This window comes from Rhinoderma darwinii, assembly GCF_050947455.1.
Source record: "Rhinoderma darwinii isolate aRhiDar2 chromosome 5 unlocalized genomic scaffold, aRhiDar2.hap1 SUPER_5_unloc_5, whole genome shotgun sequence".
In the NCBI taxonomy this organism is placed as follows: Eukaryota; Metazoa; Chordata; class Amphibia; order Anura; family Rhinodermatidae; genus Rhinoderma; species Rhinoderma darwinii.
The window spans coordinates 119113-131380 of NW_027461809.1; the positions used below are offsets into that span (position 1 = coordinate 119113).

At 45.9% G+C, this 12268-nt stretch overlaps 7 non-coding genes across 7 annotated transcripts; all 7 read right to left on the reverse strand.

The window, feature by feature from the left end:
* Positions 1-963: 963 nt before the first annotated feature.
* LOC142696280 (U2 spliceosomal RNA) lies at positions 964-1154 on the reverse strand. Its single transcript, XR_012864232.1, has one exon. It is a non-coding gene; the product is annotated as a U2 spliceosomal RNA (small nuclear RNA).
* A 1348-nt stretch (positions 1155-2502) lies between these two features.
* On the reverse strand, positions 2503-2693 carry LOC142696281 (U2 spliceosomal RNA). The gene has a single exon (XR_012864233.1). It is a non-coding gene; the product is annotated as a U2 spliceosomal RNA (small nuclear RNA).
* A 1344-nt stretch (positions 2694-4037) lies between these two features.
* On the reverse strand, positions 4038-4228 carry LOC142696282 (U2 spliceosomal RNA). Its single transcript, XR_012864234.1, has one exon. It is a non-coding gene; the product is annotated as a U2 spliceosomal RNA (small nuclear RNA).
* A 1346-nt stretch (positions 4229-5574) lies between these two features.
* Positions 5575-5765, reverse strand: LOC142696283 (U2 spliceosomal RNA). Its single transcript, XR_012864235.1, has one exon. It is a non-coding gene; the product is annotated as a U2 spliceosomal RNA (small nuclear RNA).
* Positions 5766-7111: 1346 nt separating this feature from the next.
* LOC142696284 (U2 spliceosomal RNA) lies at positions 7112-7302 on the reverse strand. Its single transcript, XR_012864236.1, has one exon. It is a non-coding gene; the product is annotated as a U2 spliceosomal RNA (small nuclear RNA).
* A 1344-nt stretch (positions 7303-8646) lies between these two features.
* On the reverse strand, positions 8647-8837 carry LOC142696287 (U2 spliceosomal RNA). Its single transcript, XR_012864238.1, has one exon. It is a non-coding gene; the product is annotated as a U2 spliceosomal RNA (small nuclear RNA).
* Positions 8838-10181: 1344 nt separating this feature from the next.
* LOC142696229 (U2 spliceosomal RNA) lies at positions 10182-10373 on the reverse strand. The gene has a single exon (XR_012864202.1). It is a non-coding gene; the product is annotated as a U2 spliceosomal RNA (small nuclear RNA).
* Between the last annotated feature and the right edge of the window lie 1895 nt (positions 10374-12268).

The window sequence follows — 12268 nt, forward strand, 5'->3', positions numbered from 1 at the left end:
AGCACTGACCAACACTGCCTGGGCCCAGGCTTTTATCTATCTCTGAGGCAGGCCCCATTATGATGTCAGAAAGCTGGCTCTGGAATCCTGAGGGCTCCACTATGACACGTGCAAAGTTCCGTCTGAACTTTATATAAGACGGTGCGGCTCAGTCAGTCACTCAGTGTTGCCTGAGAGGGCAACACTGCAACAGCCGGCCGCCAGGCTGTCTTTTTTTTGCACATTTATTTGCCTCCAGGAGGCCACAAGAGGGAGACAAGGGACTGCAAAATGGAAAATAGGCATCCACCAACTTTACAGACAACTTCTCTTTGCTCCTACAACCTCCATCCTTGCACAGTTTGTTATTCTTCCAGGTAACATAGTAACAAATCCAAATTGCTGCTCTCTTTGTAGGCAAGCAAGGGTTTGTTGCAACTGCAATTCTTACTTCTTCTTGGAAATGTAGGGACGACAGTACATTCCATCACATCCATCTAGTGTACACAGGTAGGTCCATTGTGGCGGGCGGGCTGCTTTAATGGCTGTTTGCTGTTCCCCCTACTCCACTCCACTATTTGACTGTGGTGCTGCATCAATCAATCAGTGGCTGGCTCAGGTGCAGCTCTTTAACCTACCTAAAAGGGAGGGCGGAGAGAAGACAAGGAAGGTGAATGAGCTGTTCCAATGTGAAATGCCGGAAACACAGAAACACAGAAGACACACACACACACACACACACACACACACACACACACACACACACACACACACACACACACACACACACACACAACAAGAGGTGGCAATGTATTAATTAATTGCATTTAATAAATGAGCTCATTATCACACATGACTGTACAAATGCATTGTCCAACAGGTGTTGAAATAATGGGATTAAAAGGGGAGATCCCATCAGAAAGACAAAAACAATAGCAAACACAAATAGCACTTTTGGAATCTGATTTTAGTCAACACATAAGGGAAGGGTGCACCGGTCCTGGAAATACTGCAATACCAGGTCAATGCGTGGAGTGGACAGAGCAAGCTCTATTTCCATCTCCCTGTTCTAAAAATCCATTTAATATATGGTCCCCAGATAGGGGACGTATCAGATATTAAACTGATAAGAACAGATACTACACTTGATCTTAGCCAAAAGGCCGAGAAGCGATAACCCGAGCGGCCCTTGCCTTGCCCGAGCCTGTCCCATACTGCTGTTCACCCCTTGCAGCGATTGATTCAGCCTACTCCTAGGCAATTCCATGGGGCCCTGCAGGCTCACACACATTTACAGCTACTAAGCGGGAGGGAGGTGAATAAAGGCCGGAGAGGAAGCTACACAGGATTTGCTTCTTTTGCTTGCACCACAATGCAGTGCTGAAAGAGGAGGAATCTACATAAAAACGCCTTCCTGGCAACGCCCAAATGCCCTCCTGCCATGCAGATAAACACTGGCAGCGGCAGCAAGTGCATGCCCACAGCCACCCCTTGTTCCTTCACACCTTGTATCAGCTGTAATCCAGTCCAGTCCAGTCCAGTGCTGCCTGCTGAGCAGCACTGACCAACACTGCCTGGGCCCAGGCTTTTATCTATCTCTGAGGCAGGCCCCATTATGATGTCAGAAAGCTGGCTCTGGAATCCTGAGGGCTCCACTATGACACGTGCAAAGTTCCGTCTGAACTTTATATAAGACGGTGCGGCTCAGTCAGTCACTCAGTGTTGCCTGAGAGGGCAACACTGCAACAGCCGGCCGCCAGGCTGTCTTTTTTTTGCACATTTATTTGCCTCCAGGAGGCCACAAGAGGGAGACAAGGGACTGCAAAATGGAAAATAGGCATCCACCAACTTTACAGACAACTTCTCTTTGCTCCTACAACCTCCATCCTTGCACAGTTTGTTATTCTTCCAGGTAACATAGTAACAAATCCAAATTGCTGCTCTCTTTGTAGGCAAGCAAGGGTTTGTTGCAACTGCAATTCTTACTTCTTCTTGGAAATGTAGGGACGACAGTACATTCCATCACATCCATCTAGTGTACACAGGTAGGTCCATTGTGGCGGGCGGGCTGCTTTAATGGCTGTTTGCTGTTCCCCCTACTCCACTCCACTATTTGACTGTGGTGCTGCATCAATCAATCAGTGGCTGGCTCAGGTGCAGCTCTTTAACCTACCTAAAAGGGAGGGCGGAGAGAAGACAAGGAAGGTGAATGAGCTGTTCCAATGTGAAATGCCGGAAACACAGAAACACAGAAGACACACACACACACACACACACACACACACACACACACACACACACACACACACACACACACACACACACACACACACAACAAGAGGTGGCAATGTATTAATTAATTGCATTTAATAAATGAGCTCATTATCACACATGACTGTACAAATGCATTGTCCAACAGGTGTTGAAATAATGGGATTAAAAGGGGAGATCCCATCAGAAAGACAAAAACAATAGCAAACACAAATAGCACTTTTGGAATCTGATTTTAGTCAACACATAAGGGAAGGGTGCACCGGTCCTGGAAATACTGCAATACCAGGTCAATGCGTGGAGTGGACAGAGCAAGCTCTATTTCCATCTCCCTGTTCTAAAAATCCATTTAATATATGGTCCCCAGATAGGGGACGTATCAGATATTAAACTGATAAGAACAGATACTACACTTGATCTTAGCCAAAAGGCCGAGAAGCGATAACCCGAGCGGCCCTTGCCTTGCCCGAGCCTGTCCCATACTGCTGTTCACCCCTTGCAGCGATTGATTCAGCCTACTCCTAGGCAATTCCATGGGGCCCTGCAGGCTCACACACATTTACAGCTACTAAGCGGGAGGGAGGTGAATAAAGGCCGGAGAGGAAGCTACACAGGATTTGCTTCTTTTGCTTGCACCACAATGCAGTGCTGAAAGAGGAGGAATCTACATAAAAACGCCTTCCTGGCAACGCCCAAATGCCCTCCTGCCATGCAGATAAACACTGGCAGCGGCAGCAAGTGCATGCCCACAGCCACCCCTTGTTCCTTCACACCTTGTATCAGCTGTAATCCAGTCCAGTCCAGTCCAGTGCTGCCTGCTGAGCAGCACTGACCAACACTGCCTGGGCCCAGGCTTTTATCTATCTCTGAGGCAGGCCCCATTATGATGTCAGAAAGCTGGCTCTGGAATCCTGAGGGCTCCACTATGACACGTGCAAAGTTCCGTCTGAACTTTATATAAGACGGTGCGGCTCAGTCAGTCACTCAGTGTTGCCTGAGAGGGCAACACTGCAACAGCCGGCCGCCAGGCTGTCTTTTTTTTGCACATTTATTTGCCTCCAGGAGGCCACAAGAGGGAGACAAGGGACTGCAAAATGGAAAATAGGCATCCACCAACTTTACAGACAACTTCTCTTTGCTCCTACAACCTCCATCCTTGCACAGTTTGTTATTCTTCCAGGTAACATAGTAACAAATCCAAATTGCTGCTCTCTTTGTAGGCAAGCAAGGGTTTGTTGCAACTGCAATTCTTACTTCTTCTTGGAAATGTAGGGACGACAGTACATTCCATCACATCCATCTAGTGTACACAGGTAGGTCCATTGTGGCGGGCGGGCTGCTTTAATGGCTGTTTGCTGTTCCCCCTACTCCACTCCACTATTTGACTGTGGTGCTGCATCAATCAATCAGTGGCTGGCTCAGGTGCAGCTCTTTAACCTACCTAAAAGGGAGGGCGGAGAGAAGACAAGGAAGGTGAATGAGCTGTTCCAATGTGAAATGCCGGAAACACAGAAACACAGAAGACACACACACACACACACACACACACACACACACACACACACACACACACACACACACACACACACACACACACAACAAGAGGTGGCAATGTATTAATTAATTGCATTTAATAAATGAGCTCATTATCACACATGACTGTACAAATGCATTGTCCAACAGGTGTTGAAATAATGGGATTAAAAGGGGAGATCCCATCAGAAAGACAAAAACAATAGCAAACACAAATAGCACTTTTGGAATCTGATTTTAGTCAACACATAAGGGAAGGGTGCACCGGTCCTGGAAATACTGCAATACCAGGTCAATGCGTGGAGTGGACAGAGCAAGCTCTATTTCCATCTCCCTGTTCTAAAAATCCATTTAATATATGGTCCCCAGATAGGGGACGTATCAGATATTAAACTGATAAGAACAGATACTACACTTGATCTTAGCCAAAAGGCCGAGAAGCGATAACCCGAGCGGCCCTTGCCTTGCCCGAGCCTGTCCCATACTGCTGTTCACCCCTTGCAGCGATTGATTCAGCCTACTCCTAGGCAATTCCATGGGGCCCTGCAGGCTCACACACATTTACAGCTACTAAGCGGGAGGGAGGTGAATAAAGGCCGGAGAGGAAGCTACACAGGATTTGCTTCTTTTGCTTGCACCACAATGCAGTGCTGAAAGAGGAGGAATCTACATAAAAACGCCTTCCTGGCAACGCCCAAATGCCCTCCTGCCATGCAGATAAACACTGGCAGCGGCAGCAAGTGCATGCCCACAGCCACCCCTTGTTCCTTCACACCTTGTATCAGCTGTAATCCAGTCCAGTCCAGTCCAGTGCTGCCTGCTGAGCAGCACTGACCAACACTGCCTGGGCCCAGGCTTTTATCTATCTCTGAGGCAGGCCCCATTATGATGTCAGAAAGCTGGCTCTGGAATCCTGAGGGCTCCACTATGACACGTGCAAAGTTCCGTCTGAACTTTATATAAGACGGTGCGGCTCAGTCAGTCACTCAGTGTTGCCTGAGAGGGCAACACTGCAACAGCCGGCCGCCAGGCTGTCTTTTTTTTGCACATTTATTTGCCTCCAGGAGGCCACAAGAGGGAGACAAGGGACTGCAAAATGGAAAATAGGCATCCACCAACTTTACAGACAACTTCTCTTTGCTCCTACAACCTCCATCCTTGCACAGTTTGTTATTCTTCCAGGTAACATAGTAACAAATCCAAATTGCTGCTCTCTTTGTAGGCAAGCAAGGGTTTGTTGCAACTGCAATTCTTACTTCTTCTTGGAAATGTAGGGACGACAGTACATTCCATCACATCCATCTAGTGTACACAGGTAGGTCCATTGTGGCGGGCGGGCTGCTTTAATGGCTGTTTGCTGTTCCCCCTACTCCACTCCACTATTTGACTGTGGTGCTGCATCAATCAATCAGTGGCTGGCTCAGGTGCAGCTCTTTAACCTACCTAAAAGGGAGGGCGGAGAGAAGACAAGGAAGGTGAATGAGCTGTTCCAATGTGAAATGCCGGAAACACAGAAACACAGAAGACACACACACACACACACACACACACACACACACACACACACACACACACACACACACACACACACACACACACACAACAAGAGGTGGCAATGTATTAATTAATTGCATTTAATAAATGAGCTCATTATCACACATGACTGTACAAATGCATTGTCCAACAGGTGTTGAAATAATGGGATTAAAAGGGGAGATCCCATCAGAAAGACAAAAACAATAGCAAACACAAATAGCACTTTTGGAATCTGATTTTAGTCAACACATAAGGGAAGGGTGCACCGGTCCTGGAAATACTGCAATACCAGGTCAATGCGTGGAGTGGACAGAGCAAGCTCTATTTCCATCTCCCTGTTCTAAAAATCCATTTAATATATGGTCCCCAGATAGGGGACGTATCAGATATTAAACTGATAAGAACAGATACTACACTTGATCTTAGCCAAAAGGCCGAGAAGCGATAACCCGAGCGGCCCTTGCCTTGCCCGAGCCTGTCCCATACTGCTGTTCACCCCTTGCAGCGATTGATTCAGCCTACTCCTAGGCAATTCCATGGGGCCCTGCAGGCTCACACACATTTACAGCTACTAAGCGGGAGGGAGGTGAATAAAGGCCGGAGAGGAAGCGCTACACAGGATTTGCTTCTTTTGCTTGCACCACAATGCAGTGCTGAAAGAGGAGGAATCTACATAAAAACGCCTTCCTGGCAACGCCCAAATGCCCTCCTGCCATGCAGATAAACACTGGCAGCGGCAGCAAGTGCATGCCCACAGCCACCCCTTGTTCCTTCACACCTTGTATCAGCTGTAATCCAGTCCAGTCCAGTCCAGTGCTGCCTGCTGAGCAGCACTGACCAACACTGCCTGGGCCCAGGCTTTTATCTATCTCTGAGGCAGGCCCCATTATGATGTCAGAAAGCTGGCTCTGGAATCCTGAGGGCTCCACTATGACACGTGCAAAGTTCCGTCTGAACTTTATATAAGACGGTGCGGCTCAGTCAGTCACTCAGTGTTGCCTGAGAGGGCAACACTGCAACAGCCGGCCGCCAGGCTGTCTTTTTTTTGCACATTTATTTGCCTCCAGGAGGCCACAAGAGGGAGACAAGGGACTGCAAAATGGAAAATAGGCATCCACCAACTTTACAGACAACTTCTCTTTGCTCCTACAACCTCCATCCTTGCACAGTTTGTTATTCTTCCAGGTAACATAGTAACAAATCCAAATTGCTGCTCTCTTTGTAGGCAAGCAAGGGTTTGTTGCAACTGCAATTCTTACTTCTTCTTGGAAATGTAGGGACGACAGTACATTCCATCACATCCATCTAGTGTACACAGGTAGGTCCATTGTGGCGGGCGGGCTGCTTTAATGGCTGTTTGCTGTTCCCCCTACTCCACTCCACTATTTGACTGTGGTGCTGCATCAATCAATCAGTGGCTGGCTCAGGTGCAGCTCTTTAACCTACCTAAAAGGGAGGGCGGAGAGAAGACAAGGAAGGTGAATGAGCTGTTCCAATGTGAAATGCCGGAAACACAGAAACACAGAAGACACACACACACACACACACACACACACACACACACACACACACACACACACACACACACACACACACACACACAACAAGAGGTGGCAATGTATTAATTAATTGCATTTAATAAATGAGCTCATTATCACACATGACTGTACAAATGCATTGTCCAACAGGTGTTGAAATAATGGGATTAAAAGGGGAGATCCCATCAGAAAGACAAAAACAATAGCAAACACAAATAGCACTTTTGGAATCTGATTTTAGTCAACACATAAGGGAAGGGTGCACCGGTCCTGGAAATACTGCAATACCAGGTCAATGCGTGGAGTGGACAGAGCAAGCTCTATTTCCATCTCCCTGTTCTAAAAATCCATTTAATATATGGTCCCCAGATAGGGGACGTATCAGATATTAAACTGATAAGAACAGATACTACACTTGATCTTAGCCAAAAGGCCGAGAAGCGATAACCCGAGCGGCCCTTGCCTTGCCCGAGCCTGTCCCATACTGCTGTTCACCCCTTGCAGCGATTGATTCAGCCTACTCCTAGGCAATTCCATGGGGCCCTGCAGGCTCACACACATTTACAGCTACTAAGCGGGAGGGAGGTGAATAAAGGCCGGAGAGGAAGCTACACAGGATTTGCTTCTTTTGCTTGCACCACAATGCAGTGCTGAAAGAGGAGGAATCTACATAAAAACGCCTTCCTGGCAACGCCCAAATGCCCTCCTGCCATGCAGATAAACACTGGCAGCGGCAGCAAGTGCATGCCCACAGCCACCCCTTGTTCCTTCACACCTTGTATCAGCTGTAATCCAGTCCAGTCCAGTCCAGTGCTGCCTGCTGAGCAGCACTGACCAACACTGCCTGGGCCCAGGCTTTTATCTATCTCTGAGGCAGGCCCCATTATGATGTCAGAAAGCTGGCTCTGGAATCCTGAGGGCTCCACTATGACACGTGCAAAGTTCCGTCTGAACTTTATATAAGACGGTGCGGCTCAGTCAGTCACTCAGTGTTGCCTGAGAGGGCAACACTGCAACAGCCGGCCGCCAGGCTGTCTTTTTTTTGCACATTTATTTGCCTCCAGGAGGCCACAAGAGGGAGACAAGGGACTGCAAAATGGAAAATAGGCATCCACCAACTTTACAGACAACTTCTCTTTGCTCCTACAACCTCCATCCTTGCACAGTTTGTTATTCTTCCAGGTAACATAGTAACAAATCCAAATTGCTGCTCTCTTTGTAGGCAAGCAAGGGTTTGTTGCAACTGCAATTCTTACTTCTTCTTGGAAATGTAGGGACGACAGTACATTCCATCACATCCATCTAGTGTACACAGGTAGGTCCATTGTGGCGGGCGGGCTGCTTTAATGGCTGTTTGCTGTTCCCCCTACTCCACTCCACTATTTGACTGTGGTGCTGCATCAATCAATCAGTGGCTGGCTCAGGTGCAGCTCTTTAACCTACCTAAAAGGGAGGGCGGAGAGAAGACAAGGAAGGTGAATGAGCTGTTCCAATGTGAAATGCCGGAAACACAGAAACACAGAAGACACACACACACACACACACACACACACACACACACACACACACACACACACACACACACACACACACACACACAACAAGAGGTGGCAATGTATTAATTAATTGCATTTAATAAATGAGCTCATTATCACACATGACTGTACAAATGCATTGTCCAACAGGTGTTGAAATAATGGGATTAAAAGGGGAGATCCCATCAGAAAGACAAAAACAATAGCAAACACAAATAGCACTTTTGGAATCTGATTTTAGTCAACACATAAGGGAAGGGTGCACCGGTCCTGGAAATACTGCAATACCAGGTCAATGCGTGGAGTGGACAGAGCAAGCTCTATTTCCATCTCCCTGTTCTAAAAATCCATTTAATATATGGTCCCCAGATAGGGGACGTATCAGATATTAAACTGATAAGAACAGATACTACACTTGATCTTAGCCAAAAGGCCGAGAAGCGATAACCCGAGCGGCCCTTGCCTTGCCCGAGCCTGTCCCATACTGCTGTTCACCCCTTGCAGCGATTGATTCAGCCTACTCCTAGGCAATTCCATGGGGCCCTGCAGGCTCACACACATTTACAGCTACTAAGCGGGAGGGAGGTGAATAAAGGCCGGAGAGGAAGCTACACAGGATTTGCTTCTTTTGCTTGCACCACAATGCAGTGCTGAAAGAGGAGGAATCTACATAAAAACGCCTTCCTGGCAACGCCCAAATGCCCTCCTGCCATGCAGATAAACACTGGCAGCGGCAGCAAGTGCATGCCCACAGCCACCCCTTGTTCCTTCACACCTTGTATCAGCTGTAATCCAGTCCAGTCCAGTCCAGTGCTGCCTGCTGAGCAGCACTGACCAACACTGCCTGGGCCCAGGCTTTTATCTATCTCTGAGGCAGGCCCCATTATGATGTCAGAAAGCTGGCTCTGGAATCCTGAGGGCTCCACTATGACACGTGCAAAGTTCCGTCTGAACTTTATATAAGACGGTGCGGCTCAGTCAGTCACTCAGTGTTGCCTGAGAGGGCAACACTGCAACAGCCGGCCGCCAGGCTGTCTTTTTTTTGCACATTTATTTGCCTCCAGGAGGCCACAAGAGGGAGACAAGGGACTGCAAAATGGAAAATAGGCATCCACCAACTTTACAGACAACTTCTCTTTGCTCCTACAACCTCCATCCTTGCACAGTTTGTTATTCTTCCAGGTAACATAGTAACAAATCCAAATTGCTGCTCTCTTTGTAGGCAAGCAAGGGTTTGTTGCAACTGCAATTCTTACTTCTTCTTGGAAATGTAGGGACGACAGTACATTCCATCACATCCATCTAGTGTACACAGGTAGGTCCATTGTGGCGGGCGGGCTGCTTTAATGGCTGTTTGCTGTTCCCCCTACTCCACTCCACTATTTGACTGTGGTGCTGCATCAATCAATCAGTGGCTGGCTCAGGTGCAGCTCTTTAACCTACCTAAAAGGGAGGGCGGAGAGAAGACAAGGAAGGTGAATGAGCTGTTCCAATGTGAAATGCCGGAAACACAGAAACACAGAAGACACACACACACACACACACACACACACACACACACACACACACACACACACACACACACACACACACACACACAACAAGAGGTGGCAATGTATTAATTAATTGCATTTAATAAATGAGCTCATTATCACACATGACTGTACAAATGCATTGTCCAACAGGTGTTGAAATAATGGGATTAAAAGGGGAGATCCCATCAGAAAGACAAAAACAATAGCAAACACAAATAGCACTTTTGGAATCTGATTTTAGTCAACACATAAGGGAAGGGTGCACCGGTCCTGGAAATACTGCAATACCAGGTCAATGCGTGGAGTGGACAGAGCAAGCTCTATTTCCATCTCCCTGTTCTAAAAATCCATTTAATATATGGTCCCCAGATAGGGGACGTATCAGATATTAAACTGATAAGAACAGATTTTTTTTTTTTTTTTTTTTTTTTTTTTTTTAAAACCATTTCAGTTAGTTATAAGCAACTTATAATGTTTCTCAAAACTTGAAAATCAAATCCACGTTGCTTCAAACTTATCATCATTCTGGTTTGTTCTTTATTTTTTCTTCAATTTACATAAACAATCACAAAAAAAAACAGAACAATATTACCTACATCGTATCAGGAATTTCCATTTTTTGAACTTCCATATCCCCTCTGAATCTAGGCCACCACCACGCTGTCTATCCCACAAATACATGACGTAAAGTCTAGACAAAATCATCCTAATACACTCATTTACAGGCACTAATTTCCTTTTAAACACTAACAAGTTTCTCACATCCCACAAACTTTCCATCACACATGCCATAATTAACCACATAATTCTATCTTTCATACGACTACTTGCACCCATTCCAAACATTGCTACTTTCCAATTAACAAATTTTACCCCCGCTAGTTCTTTACACAAACCACCCACCCCTTTCCATACTTCATACGAATAGTCACAATCCCACAACATATGTCTCACACTCTCACTTGCTCCACATCCATTCCTCGGGCAAACCTCAGACCTAATAAGATCCCTTCTTTTCTGCACTTGCCTAACAGGTAGGATATTATGCAGCGACATCCATACAATATCACGCTGTCTGTTTGACATACCACTCACCTTCAATTTACTCCATACACTCTGCACTTCATTAGACCTCAAACCTGCAATTTCACATGGAATTTCATTCGCACGTATTCTCTTCATCACCGCATTCTTATTTTTAAACTCACTCATTGGCACAGCAAGCAAGTCATTTTTCCTCACAAAAACCTCAATCCTCATATACCACACTGGACACTTGAAAGCCACAGGCACACTTGCATCTCTCTTTACCCAATTCAGACCATACAACATCCAACCAGCCAAGTATCTAATCATGAAACCAGTCTTATTATTCCTCTGCACTAGCACAGACACCACTTTGATATAATTCAAAGCCAAAAATACCTCAAAATTTGGAAAATCCAAACCACCATTCACACACATCTTATACACATACTCTCTCTTCAATTTTTCCATTCTACTCCCCCAAAAAAATGTAAAAATCATCTTTTCCGTCTTCTTAATTTTGTGAGTAGCAAAAGGGAAAACAACTGCACAAAAAAGTAAAATTGGTAACACAACAGATTTAACTATCAAAATTTTTCCCGTCAGTGTCAAACTTCTCAGTCTCCAAAAGTTCAGTTTTCGTTCTATTCTCATACCACATTCATCCCAACTTTCATTCCCTCTCAAATCCTCATTAAATTGCACACCCAATATTTTAATAGCACCCATCTCACAATTAACCCCATCCATTCTCACACTCCTATCACCAAAACACTTAAAGCTACATTTACCCCAATTCACTTTAAACGCAGACGCACTACAAAACAACCTCAACAACAATCTCGCTCTATTTATCTCCGCCTCTCTTTCACTAACAATCACCACATCGTCCATATAACCCAATACTTTCAGAAACTTACCATTACTCCCAGGAATTAATAACCCCCTCATAAATTTTTCCCTTCTAACCATACACAACAACACTTCAATCACACTAATGAACAGGACAGGGGACATAGGACAACCCTGCCTGACACCTGACCTTATCCCCACTTTTCCACTCAGAAACCCATTTACGAGAAACTCACTTGTTACGTTCCCATACAAACCTTTCACTGCATACACAAACTTTCTCGGAAAACCCATTTTACACAGCACACTAAACATAAACTCATGCGATACCCTATCAAATGCCTTTTCAAAATCCACAGATAGGACCATACATTTCTGCTTTCTATCCATACAGTCCCCAATCATATCCCTTAGTAACAACAAATTATCAGTCATACTTCTACCAGGCACTGCACACACTTGA